This window comes from Macrobrachium nipponense, chromosome 18, assembly GCF_015104395.2.
Source record: "Macrobrachium nipponense isolate FS-2020 chromosome 18, ASM1510439v2, whole genome shotgun sequence".
Taxonomy (NCBI): Eukaryota; Metazoa; Arthropoda; class Malacostraca; order Decapoda; family Palaemonidae; genus Macrobrachium; species Macrobrachium nipponense.
Window position 1 is genome coordinate 15,194,263 of NC_087211.1, and position 14,039 is coordinate 15,208,301.

Sequence of the window (14,039 nt, forward strand, 5' to 3'; positions counted from 1 at the left end):
AAAATCTGCAACCTTTTGAAAAGAGGGAATTGCAGATTTGGAGAAAGATGTTACTACAAACCATCCTAAGGTATGTCAAAACTATGAAATATATGGTAAATGTGCATACTTAGATGGCTATGGGGATGATTGCAGAGATCTGCATCCAAAAATATGTAAAAACCTAAAAGAAGGAAAAGGATGTAAGTTCGACAAAAAATGCAAATATATGCACCTGTAGCCATGAATCACAATCAAATAAATAACCAACCAAGTAATAAAATCCAAAATAAGAAAGAAACAAATAAAGAGAGAAATCAAAGAAGATCAGGCAAAAAGAGAAAAGCAAACCACAAATGAGATATGCAGAGGTGTCAGCAAAAAATTTCAAAGCATCAGCTCCGAAATTCTACTCAAGAGATAATAACTGTATTTATTATGCAAGAGGATATTGCAGAAACGAGAGAAAATTGCAGATTCAGACACAAAATGAATAATTATGATGAAGGAAGATCAAATATTATGGAAAAGTTGGATTTTTTAATGTCAGAATTTCTGGAAATGAAAAAAAGAACAACATACCAGAACAGAAAGAGACATGGGAAAATCCTTATTACTACCATTATTAAATGAAAAAACACGCAAACCATCATAGTGATGAATGCGCAGGGTTTTAGTTACGAGTAACTCAAAAAGAAAAAATAGAGTACTTAGAAGAACTAACCCAAAATGAAAAGAAAATAGATATAATGAATATAAGTGAAACCTGGTATTCCCAAGAGACTGGGAATGATGATCAAATAAAAGGGTTCCAAACTTATAGATCAGATAGAAAAAAATAGGAATCAAGGGGGAACCGCAATATATGGGAAAGACAAAAAACAAGGAAAAATATATGAGAAATATAGTAACTCAGAATGTGAACTAATAGCGGTAGAATTTGAATCTGAAAAATTAATGAACATAGTAATATATAGACCTCCTAATACTAAAGAGTTTGACTTAATAATTGAAAAATTGGATGATATATGTAGAAATCACAAGGACTGGACTATTCTCCTATCTGGTGACTTCACTTTCCGTTTCGTAGAATGGAAAGAACGAATAGGAGACTGTGGTTGTAGCTTATACATATAAAAAAGAGAGTAATAGTAGTGCAGAAGATAAGAGGCAATTTGAAAAGCTATTAGATATGCTACTAGAATACAACATTCAACAAATCAAATCACCTGCCAACAAGAAAGGAAAACCTACTTTAGACCTAGTATTTGTGAACGAGATGAATTATGTTAAAGAAATAATAGTTTTATAATGCGTATTTGTATTTCAGATCATAATGTCTAGAATTAACAGTTCATTCCAAAAGCAAGTGAAAATAAAGAGATAAGCAAGAAATGAAAAAGTGGGAAGGATATGGAAAATACAAAATTCTACAGTAAAAATATAAAATGGTCAGAAATTAATGAAGAATTAAACAAAGATTGGGATAACATTTTCGTAAGTGATGACATAAGGGTCAAATACGGAGATATTATATAAAATATTAGAGAAAATAGTGGATAAATATATACCGAAGAAGAAAAGAAAAAAAAAAATAAACATCAGTCATGCATACCAAGAGACAGAAGGATCTTGTTCCAGAAAATCAGAAAGTGGAAAAAAGGTCTTGCAAAAGAAAAAATGCATGGAAAGTTATAGAACTAAAAAAGTAAAAAGTAGGAAGAAAATGCAGAACCAAAAAAGATTATACAATCAAAAGAAATGAAAAACGGGACTTGGAAGAAAAAACCCTATTAAATATCAAGCAAAACCCCAAACTATTATACTCATACGCGAAAAAGATGAATAAAAGAAGAATAGAAATAGGCCCTCTAAGAATTGAAGGGAGATTAACAAATGAAAAAAAGGAAATTTGCAACATACTGGCAGAACGATATAAGAGAGAATTCACCCCTAGAATAGAGATAATTGAAGCATAATGATATAGAAGTAAGGGACGAAAATAGTGAATATTTAGCTGACATAGAAATTAATGAAGCTGCTGTGCATGGGACCGGATGGAGTCCCTGCTATTTTGTAAAAGAAAGTAGTTCATTCTATCGCAAAGCCACTTGCAATATTATTAAGACAAAGTGCAGATACAGGCAAGATTTATGATGAGAACAAATTAGCATATATCACCCCTACTTTCAAAAGTGGATCAAGACTAGAGGCAAGTAATTATAGGCCTGTGAGTCTAACATCACATATTGTGAAAGTGTATGAAAGGGTAATTAAGAAAAATATTAGAAACATTTAATAAAAAATAATTTGTTTAATATAGGACAACATGTTTCGTACCCGGAAAAAGTACACAAACCCAACTGTTAGTCCACCGTGAGAACATATTCAAAAATATGAAAAGCGGAAATGAAACAGGTGTGGTTTATCTAGACTTTGCAAAGCTTTTGACAAGGTAGACCATAATATATTAGCGAAGAAAATTAGAAAACACAATTAACGTTGAATAAATGTTTAAGGGAAGATGGTTAAAAGAATTTTTACACAACAGAAAAAACAGATAGTTATTGCAAACGATGAGAAATCGGATGAAACCAAGGTAATATCCGGTGCCAACAAGGTACGGTGCTAGCTGCAATATTGTTTGTTATTATGATTGAAGACATAGACAGTAATGTTAAGGATTCGGTAGTGAGTAGTTTAGCTGATGACACAAGAATAAGTAGAGAAATTCACTGTGATGAAGATAGGAACGCTCTACAAAGAGACCTTAACAAAGTATATGATTGGGCAGAGTAAATAGGATGGTATTTAACTCTGATAAATTTGAATCAATAAATTATGGAGACAGAGAAGGAAAGCTATATGCATATAAGGAACCTAATAATGAGACAATCACAAATAAGGAAGCAGTTAAAGACCTTGGTGTGATGATGAATAGGAACATGTTATGCAATGATCAAATAGCCCATTCTGTTGGCAAAATGTAAAGCAAAAATGGGAATGTTGTTACGGCACTTCAAAACAAGAAAAGCTGAACACATGATTATGCTTTATAAAACATATGTTCGTAGTCCACTTGAATATTTCAATATGATATGGTACCCACACTATCAAAAGGATATTGCACAAATAGAGAGTGTACAAAGGTCCTTTACAGCTAGAATAGAAGAAGTTAAGGACCTAGACTACTGGGAAAGACTACAATCCTTAAAATTATATAGTCTAGAAAGGAGAAGTAGGAACGGCTACATGATAATTCAGGTCATGGAAACAGATAGAAGGAATAACAGAAAATACTCATGGAACTAAAAATATCAGAAAGAAGCAAGCAGAGGTATAGATTAATAGTGCCCAAAACTATACCAGGAAAAATAAGGAAAGCACACAAGACATTAATCCACTACGCACCAGCATCGATAATGCAGCGTCTATTCAATGCGTTGCCAGCTCATCTGAGGAATATATCAGGAGTGAGCGTAGATGTGTTTAAGAATAAGCTCGACAAATATCTAAACTGCATCCCAGACCATTCAAGATTGGAAGATGCAAAATATACCGGAAGATGTACTAGCAACTCTCTGGTAGACATTAGAGGCGCTCCCACACTGAGGGACCTGGGGCAACCCGAACGAACTGTAAGGTCTGTAAGGTAAGGTCTCCTCTCTCTCTCTCTCTCTCTCTCTCTCTCTTCTCTCTCTCTCTCTCATCTAAATGTGGAAATTTATTCTTGACTAAAACTTTCTCTCTCTCTCTCTCTCATTTAAATGTGAAAATTTTATTCTTGAAATAAATCTCTCTCTCTCTCTCTCTCTCTCTCTCTCTCTCTCTCTCTATCAAACGTATCGCCGCAAATTGTACTTATGTGTTCCCATATTAGCAAATCAGGGGCATCTTTTGTTTCCAGTAACGAAGTTCGAAGGATAATCCAGCATCTTTCTCTACCAGTAAGCTTTTCCAATTACTGTTCGAATGAAAATGGCTTTTATTTTTTGTTTTAGAGAGCCTCATTCCGGAAGATTTGTCCGAAATGTAAATCATTACTTTCCTGCCTGACAAAAAGTGTGCTTTGTTTGGCAATATGGTTATATTGAAATTTCAACGTCAATTCCAGCAAGTAGAGGTAAATTCACATTTAATAGTTTGTACTGTATCGTGCATATCGGTTAGGCTAATGCATTTAACATAACATTTCCGGCAATAGACTGAATAATATCAGATTAGCATTTGTAGCCATTTCAAATGAGTTCGTTGTGCATCAGCTGATTTTGATAAGCTGAAATGATGCTGTGAAAATTCAGAATTAAGAGCCGTATGATGAGCACCAGGGGAATTCTAAAAGTATTGACATAGTCAGAGTAATAACTAGACAAAAAACATGTTTATTATAAAAGAAATATCAAAGGATACCAACCAGTATCTTAATGGTTAGCTAAAGATCTATTCATATCCTTGTCCCTTGTATGAAAAAGAATATGGTATATGAATACATTCACTTGAAACGAAAGCAATTGAAAAGAAACATCGTGTGGAATTCGTATTGAACCTAGCACGGCTAGACTTACAAAAATAATTAGTTTTTTCCCTTCTAAATATATTGTCTTATGTAAGACTAATGTACAAAGCAGTTAAGTAAATAGGGTTAGTTTACTTTCATTTTAATGGCTGGATAAAAAAAGATTCATCAGCCCAATTAGAATTAGTACATGAATTTCAAAAGCCACATCATTAATTTGTCATTTCGGCCTTATTCAGAATCACGGAAAATGTTTGTAGATGTTAATGAAATATGAAATCAGAAAGATGATTAAAAAATTTGCAGAGCATATTTTAAGCAACATATCTTTTTTATGTAAAAAAGATTTATATCGTATACCAGCGCTTGTCTGTATTCCCACAAAAACACTTTATTTCAAAAAATTGATTTATTTTTTTTTAGATGCCTTCCAGTATTATCAGTAGAAGAGAGAGAGAGAGAGAGAGAGAGAGAGAGAGAAAATTTTTTTGTCTTGATAGATACTTGTCATAGCGCAACATGTGCCCACTTACACTTCTCTCTCTCTCTCTCTCTCTCTCTCTATCTCTCTCTCTCTCTCTCTCTCTCTGACGAGAGATGTGCTACGACTCGTGAGATACGACCGGGTGCGTTTAATGGTCTGGATTCTCTCGTTGCTGTTCGTAATTGCCGATCGTTAGGCAATCATTGGGCATTCCCATAAATGGGGGCGATGGTTATGGTGAACCAAAAGATAGGAGTTTCTACTGCTGTGAATTCAAATGATAGGTTTTTGTCTTTTTATAGTTTATTGACATATACTTAAATAATATATATATATATATATACTTATATATATATATATATATAATATATTATATATATAATATATATATATGACCTTGGGACTGGGTTAAACCAAATATAATCTGGTATTTTGAGTTTTTGGTGAATTTTATCGTGGTACTTTTAATCAAAGTTTATAATATATAAATATATATATATATATATAGATAGATATATATATATATATATATATATATATATATATGTGTGTGGTGTGTGTGTGTGTGTGTGTGTGTGTGTGTATGTGTGTGTGATTGTGTGTATATATATGTATATATACATATGTTAGGAACAATCGTTTGCCGATTGTTCCCTTGGCTGATTGTTGCCTCTTTTGTTTTTAATTGCTGGTGAGTTGACGTCTGTTGGGTGGGCGTCAAACTTCGTCAGTCAGGTTCTGGAGGGCCAGAACGACCAGTCAGTGTCTGGAAGGGCAGAACGACCAGTTCAGGTTCTGGCGGGCAGAATGACCAGTCAGGGTTCTGGAGGCAGAAAACGGGGGACCCCCCCAGGGGGGGGTCAGTTCGGAGGGCAGAACGACCAGTCAGGTTCTGGAGGGCAGAACGACCAGTCAGGTTCGGGAGGGCAGGTACGACCAGTCAGGTTCAGAGCGGGCCGAAACGAACAGTCAGGTTCTGGAGGGCAGAAACGACCAGTCAGAGTTCTAGGAGGCAGAACAGAACGACCAGTCAGGTTCTGGAGGGCAGAAACGACCAGTCAGGTTCTGGAGGGCAGAAGACCAGGTCAGGTTCTGGAGGGCAGAAAACGATCCAGTCATGTTCTGGAGGGCAGGACGACCAGTCAGGTTCTGGGAGGGCAGGACGACAGTTCAGGTTCAGAGCGTTCAGAAGACAGTCGGTAACTGAGAGGGCCAGGACGGACGCCAGTTCATGGTTCTGGAGGGCCAGAAGACCTATGTTCAGGTTATGGAGGCAGAACGACCAGATAAGGTTTATGGAGGGCAGAACGACCAGCAGGTTCTGGAGGGCAGAACGAACCAGTTCACTGTGTTTCTGGAGGGAGGACGACCAGTCAGGTTTCATATGGGAAGCCGGGCTCCTCAGAAGCGACCAGTCAGGTTCTGGAGGGCAGAACGACCAGGTCAGGGTTCTGGAGGGCGAACGACCAGTCATGGTTCTTGGAGGGGAAGGACGACCGTTGAGGTTCGGAGGGCAGGGACGGACCAGGGGTCAGTTCTGGAAGGCAGAACGAACCAGTCAGGTTCTTGGAGCGGCAGGAACGACCAGTCGGCTCCTGGAGTGCAGAACGACCAGTAATGGTTCTTTTGGAGGGAAAGGCGGGACCAGGTCAGGTTCTGGAGGGCCAGTAACGACAGGTTCAGGTGCTGGAGGGCAGGGAACCAGAACGAACCAGTTCAGGGTTCTGGAGGGTAGGGCAGGAACGACCAGTCAGGTTTCTGGAGGTCAGGACCACCAGTCGGTTCTGGGAGGCAGAACGACCAGTCCAGGTTATGGAGGGCATGGACGACCACAGCAGGTTCCTGGAGGGCCGAACGACCCAGGTCATGTTACTGGAGGGGCAAGGGAACGGACCAGGTCAGGTTCTGGAGGGCAGAAACGAACCAGTTCAGGTTCGGAGGGCAGAGACCAGTCAGGTTTCTGGAGGTCAGAACGACCATCAGGTTCTGGAGGGCAGAACGACCAGTCAGGTTCTGGAGGGCAGAACGACCAAGTCAGGTTCTTGAGGGCAGGAACGACCAGTCAGGTTCTGAGGCAGAACGACCAGGTCAGGTTCTGAGGGCGGGCAGACAACGACCAGTCAGGTTCTGGAGGGCAGGAAGACCAGTCCAAGGTTTCTGGAGGGCGGGACGGACCGTCAGGTTGGGTCCGAGCGGCAGGCAACGACCAGTCAGGTTCTGGAGGGCAGGAACGACCAGTCAGGTTTTTTGGAGGGCAGAACGGCCAGTCCAGGTTCTGGAGGGCAGAACGACCATTCAGGTTCTGGAGGGCAGAACGACCAGTCGGGTTCCTGGAGGGCGGAACGACCAGTCAGGTTCTCAGGACACCAGTTCAGGTTCAGAAGGCGAACACCATCAGTTCTGGAGGGCGGACGACCAGTCGGTTTCTGGAGGGCATGCCGGAACCCATCAGGTTCATAGACGACGCCATCGTTCTGGAGGGCAGGACGGCCAGTCAGGTTTCAAGCGGCAGAGAGGCAGAGTCTTGGCAGCAGCGCAGCTGAGAGTATCTGAGGACGAGTTGGTGGTTATATCAACCCTGTCTTGATCGTCCAGTGGTCGAGGAGGACCTCCATACTGTATCTGAGGACGAGATGGTTGTTGTATCAACTCTGTCGTGATCGTCCAGCATTCGAGGAGTATGTCCATATTGTCTCCAAGGACGAGGTGGTTGTCGTATCGGCTCTGTCTTGACCGTCCGGCATTGGACTGTTGACTTCATTGTTTGAGGAAGTGTTCCTGTTTTGCTCTGTGTATCATTATGCCGCTTCAGTGTTACTTTAATATGTATTATGCTGCCTATTTCTATTGATTACATTTACAGATTGTGTGATTTTTCATGGCTTTGTTATTGCAGTGGGTGGATTTTATTTATTCTTCGACTGGTTTTACATTTTATTATTGTTAGCTGATAAAATTTTGTGTTTTGCCACCCAGAACCTTAACTCACTGTACATTATGTATTTAACTCTTGTAAATAAATTAATGTTAAGGTAACTTTTTTGGTTTTGTTATGCTCCTCCCTCCTTTGTTTGTCACCTGTCGTCAGTCATTACAGCCCAATTGCTTATTATTTTTAAGAACCTGTCGATCTCGAGAGTCGAGATCGTAATATATTATTAGTAAATTAATATATTATATATATAATATATATATAGATATATATATATATATATATATATATTATATATATATATATATATATATACTATATATATTATATATATATATATATATATATATATATATATATATTATATATATATATATATATATATATATATATATATATATGCGTGTGTGTGTGTGTGTGTGTGTGTGTGTACAGCGAGAATACATAAAGTGATAGATACCAAAAATATAACGAACTGGAAAGCTAAGATTTACTGAAAAGCGGAAGTTATTAGCCAATGAAACATGAACACTGGCCTGAGCGAACAACGCTTTTATTTCCTTAATATTCATCTTGAAGAGTCTCAAAAAAGATTAAAAATAACGGAGAGTAACAAATACAGAGAGAGAGAGAGAGAGACGAGAGAGAGAGGAAGAGAGAGCAAAGAAGGAGAGAAGAAGGAGAGGAATCACAGTTCTAATTTTCTTTATATCAGTCGTATTTAGATTGCGCCGGGCTAGGAAAGAGAGGAGAATGGAGCGCGCGAGCGCCCGGGTTGAAGCGGAAAACTTATGGTGAGTCATACGCACTTCTTTTCGTCTCATCCTTTGGCGAGGGAAGGAGATATTGGCCAAAGGATTTTAGTGCTTTGTAAACTCTTTTGGAACATCTTGACCAAGTTTACTGGACTGTTCAGATGCAGTGTCTTCCAGTTAAGGCTGACGTTTGCCTTCAGTTATGATCACTTCAAAATTTCGTGATGTTAGCATTTGTTTAATTATTTAAAATTATTATGCAAAATGTCCAAAGTGATATCTGATGATTATGGTACAAAGTCCACGCTACAACCAGCGGTTGATGTAGTATATAAGTGTAAAATAAAGAAAAAAATCTTTAAAAATCTCGGGATGATTATGGGTAAAAAGCTTCTTTCTTGTGTCGGTAAAACAAAGTCCATGATGTATTGGCAGTTGTCGATGTAGTATGCAAGTGTAAAATTATTTCAAAAAAAGGCTTATTCAAAATCTGGTGATCATTGGATAAAACAACTCCCATTGTTGGTACAGAGTTCATACAGCTTATTACAGATACAGCAAAAACAGATTAAATGTAACTACAAAGGCTCAACCGCATCAACGAATACTTTTGAAGGCTGAAACAATTCGCCGATAGCTCATCGAATATTAGAGCATTGGTAAGCAAACGTCCAGCATCCGGCCCCCTCCCCTACCCCCCTGAACAAAAACAGAAAACAAAAACAATCGCATTAATCTCACGCTTGTGATATGTCTTCAATATTAACTGTTATTCCCATAGCTTTGAAAGAACTGTCATCTTCCACTCATTCGAAAAGCTGTTCGGAGATGAACTGCATTTCCTGTTTTGTGTAACTGATTCAATCTACGACTGATTCATGTGTTTTTAAAACTTTTAGCCGCTATTTTGAAGTATTTGAGTTTTATACTATTTTGAAATACTTGACTATAATATGAATTTAACCATATCTTGAGAAATTTGGACATAAGATTGTAACTACACTAAAATTTGCACAATTCTGGTTGAAGATTCCTTAGCAAATATGCAATATACTTCGCTGTTTATATTCTGATTTTCTTGACTAACACGCATTATCAATCGCTTTTGTTCGTATTGATTTTCCTTAACGAAATATGTTAATATAATTCGCTGTGTTAATGTTGATTTCCTTAAGCAGTATTTACGCGATATAATTCGCTGTGTTCACATTGCTTTCATGAACGAACATGCAACATAAGTCTCTATATTCATGTTGGTTTCCTTCACGAATATGCAGTATAATTTGTTGTGTTCATATTGATTTCATGAAGAACCTCCTAAGATATCTGAAAATTAAAGAGAATAATTTCCCCTGACCACAATAATATCTCGTGTAGTCTTTGACAAATCAGCTTATTTCTTTGGGTAAAGAAGAGAGAGACGAGAGAGAGAGAGAGAGAGAGAGAGAGACATAAAATATGTATATGTCAGATTGCTCTCGAAGAATGAAATGTGACGTCTCTAAAGATGAAATTTAATACGCAATTTCCCAGAGAAGGGAACAGAATTCCTGTAACTCCGATAAGGTCAATGACAGATTATGATGGACGCTACACTCTCGTCTTTTTCCCCCATTTCCGACGTCGTTTGTCATTGTTTACGAAGCAGATACAACTGCCTTTCATCAACATTTTCACTGCTTCTGCAACACTGTTGAAATACCTCTGACAACTCCGAGATTTTTGAGTCGTTTAGTTTTCAAATGTAAAACCATAAATCTTTCGTATTAATGATTTGTAAAACCCAAATGAACTCGTGATTCGACGCGCAAACCTTACAATAGACGCAGGCTTAGTTTTTAGCCAAAAAATCTCGATCCGTAGAACAATGTTTTATTCGGAATTCCCGTTCACATGCCATCAGCTTTTTTGGCATTCTTGCCACTGCATTCCTATGAACATTTAACATTCCTGTGACCACTGACTCATCGTTCAGTCTTCGCTCAGCGGACTGTGATTACATAGACAAGTGCGTGGAAGCTCTCACTTTGAAAGCAGTTTTTGACGCTTTGATTTCTATTGCTATAGTGTTTATCAATAGTTATGAATCACTGGTTGTATATTTTCCTAATTTATTAATAGCTCATTAATCATAAATGAGTGACTTATTTCATAAATTATTTTTATTGTAATAATGGTTAATAATAGTTACGAATTACTGATGACATATTTTCCTAATTTATAAAAATTATTTCCCTTGACCTAGTGGTTAATAATATACATGAATTGCTTATGACACATTTCCCTGATCCATAAGTAGCATGTTAATGACAATTGAGGGATTTATTCCAGAAATTATTTCCATTGTTATAGTGGATAATAATAACTTGCAAGCTCTAATGACATATTTTCCTAAATTATAAGTTATTTTGATAATCATAAATAAGCAGTTTATTTCATAAATTATTTCGTTAATGAGAGCTAGAGCAATTTGCATGAACAGGAATTCTATTATTCTTTTCCTGAAATCTACATAAATTTGCCTTTAATTTTTACTCGTAAGAAAGCCACCATTTAGATGATCCTTTATCGAAAGATCAGGTTAGTTTGAGACTTCCAAATAGAAGGAAAGTTTTCACTGCTTAAATCAATTTCAAGAATCGCGTCCATAAAAGTGATGCTGAAATTTGTCAAAACCTAGAGTCTGGTGAGTGCAAAAATTTACAAACAAAATACGAGCTTTCAGGTTGTAGTAATTACTCTCTCCTTTAATAGAATACCATTTCCACAACGTCAGCAATAAACGTGTTTTTTCTCGCACTTTATTAGTATTATCACTTTTGCATGTAATATCATAAAACGTGTCTATTTGTTTCTTAAAAGAAACCAGCATACATTCCATGAACAAAAAAGTATGTTGACTAAGGAATCTTCCTGGAAACAAACCGAGTCTGTGCCACTGATTAAATCATATTTATCTTAATGCAGTTAGCAGACTAAAAGTGTAAGGGCCTCGCCATTAGATGCTTCGAGTTTTCAAAACCTACTTTGTTTCACTCTTCACTACGTTTCGAGTTTTAGAAACCTATGTTGGTTTATGCATATTTAATGCTGAGGTTTCAAAGAATGTTTTGCTTTATCATGCTTTCATTTTGAAGGTTCCCAACCTATTTTGGTTATTCTCATTCAGTTTCAGGGTTTTTGGGTTTATTCTTAATTTATTTCAAGTTTTACACATTTTTTTTATTTGTTTTATATAATACCGAAGTTTCTAAATCTATCTGGGACTATCCTTATCTAAATTCAATGTTTATAAATATATTTTTTGTATTCCCTATATTTTAAATATCGGGGTTTCTAAACCTATCTTGTTTTATTATTATCTAATTTCGAGGTTTTCAAATGATAAGACCTTAACTTCAGGTTTCTTTCACCTCAGTCTTTGAACTTATCTCAAGATAAAACCTGATGCCTTTCGTTGACAAGTGAAACAGCCGTACCAAGTACGATGCCACACATCTCCTAAATAGCAATAAGCACACAAAGGAAATGATCAATGAGCTAATTCCTCCACACCTATTGCAGATGAATTACGAGCAGTAGCGAGGTAGGTACTCATTTGAAGGCATTATCGGTGCCATAAGAGAATATAAATATGTATTTGAGGATTATGTTATGTGAGTCTGTCAGGATAGACAGGGATTGTCTTCAAAGTATTGGAGGCAATGGGGCTTATACGATCATTCAAATCCTTGTACGTTAAAATAGTTTTTACGGCTGACTGGTCGATGTACATATCATATACTGTACATTGCTCTCACGTTTTTGGCGCAATTTCTTTTTCCTTTCAAGTAAAGCATTGAATATTGCTCTAGCAAATTCTCTAGATCTTAGTTACAAGACAGATTTAACATGTATATGTATATATATATATATATATATATATATATATATATATATATATATATATATATATATATATATATATATATATAATATATATATATTTATATATATATATATATATATATATATATATATATATATATATATATATATGTGTGTGTGTGTGTGTGATTGTGTGTGTGTGTATACATACATACATACAAACACACACACACACACCCAAGACCGGACAAAGCGTGCTCATTTCTTAATTCACACGTATTTTTATCATCTTCCCATCTGAAGTATATTTGATACTTTACCCAATGAATTTTTTTTTATATCACAAAGATTATACTTCATAATATCCCAAATTTCGTCCCAGGAATAACAAGTGGAAAACTAGAACTCTGTTCGTCATTATTTGAGAGAAAAAATCACAAACGAGGGTTGATGAATACATCTGCTCCCTCTTCTTGGGAACAATTATTCAGGGTAGGGGAGGAGGTGCATCGTATTGAGAAAGAGGAGTTGAAAGAATAAAAGTCAGGCAAAACAGAGAAAACCTTTTACTTATTCTGTGTAATCCCTTTGAAACGCTAGAATCCATCTGACTTATTCGGGCAACTCATTAGTACGAACTATTTTTTACGCTGCAGACCCTGATCACGCAGGGAACTTGATGCTTTCTTTTGCTCCAAAATGTAAACAAATGACCAAAAAGAAGAGAAGACGAGAGAGAGAGAGAGAGAGAGAGAGAAACCCAACCGCAAAATAGATGGGAAATCTTTCTATTTTGGATTCACGTTTTCCGTAATCAGAGAGGAAGGGAACAAAGGCAATACTCTGAACGGAAGGAAAGAAATAGTGAGTGAATCAAGTGTCACGGGCGGACTTTTCCCACACCATGACATTAAGATACGAGACTAATGAGACTACTATTAGTATACATATAAATGCACTGTTGTCAGTCTTCTTGCCTGGAGACAGGGGTCGGAGAATGGTACTGTGTCATAGTTGACACGGTGGGTATGAAGACTAATGACCTTTACGCTGCCTGGGAATTAGGGTAGGCCTGTCCTACCTGCTATTACATGATATTCCTTGTGTGTATGGGTCTTACTACTGATGAAGCCAGGTGATGTCTTCCCACTGGGAGGTAATTGAAGTGCTGATTTCCATTTTAGGGGTATCGAAGAAAATTCCTGGTATTCAGCATGTTTCTTTATTATTCATTAGGTACATCATGCCAAATTTCTCCCAGGCCTAGTCTCCTGGACTTGATTAATTTACCTAGTCTTCAGAACTCCTGGACTAGATTTCTGGACTAGACCCCCTGGACTAGATCTCTGGACTAGATTCCTGGACTAGATCCCTGGAAATATTAATTTTATTTAATTTTTGATTTCCAGAAAACAATACAAATGAGTAGTTTAAAACTATAACAAAATATAATTCTTTATATTGAGACTTCAAAAAAAATATATCAACTACAGATTATGGGAATTG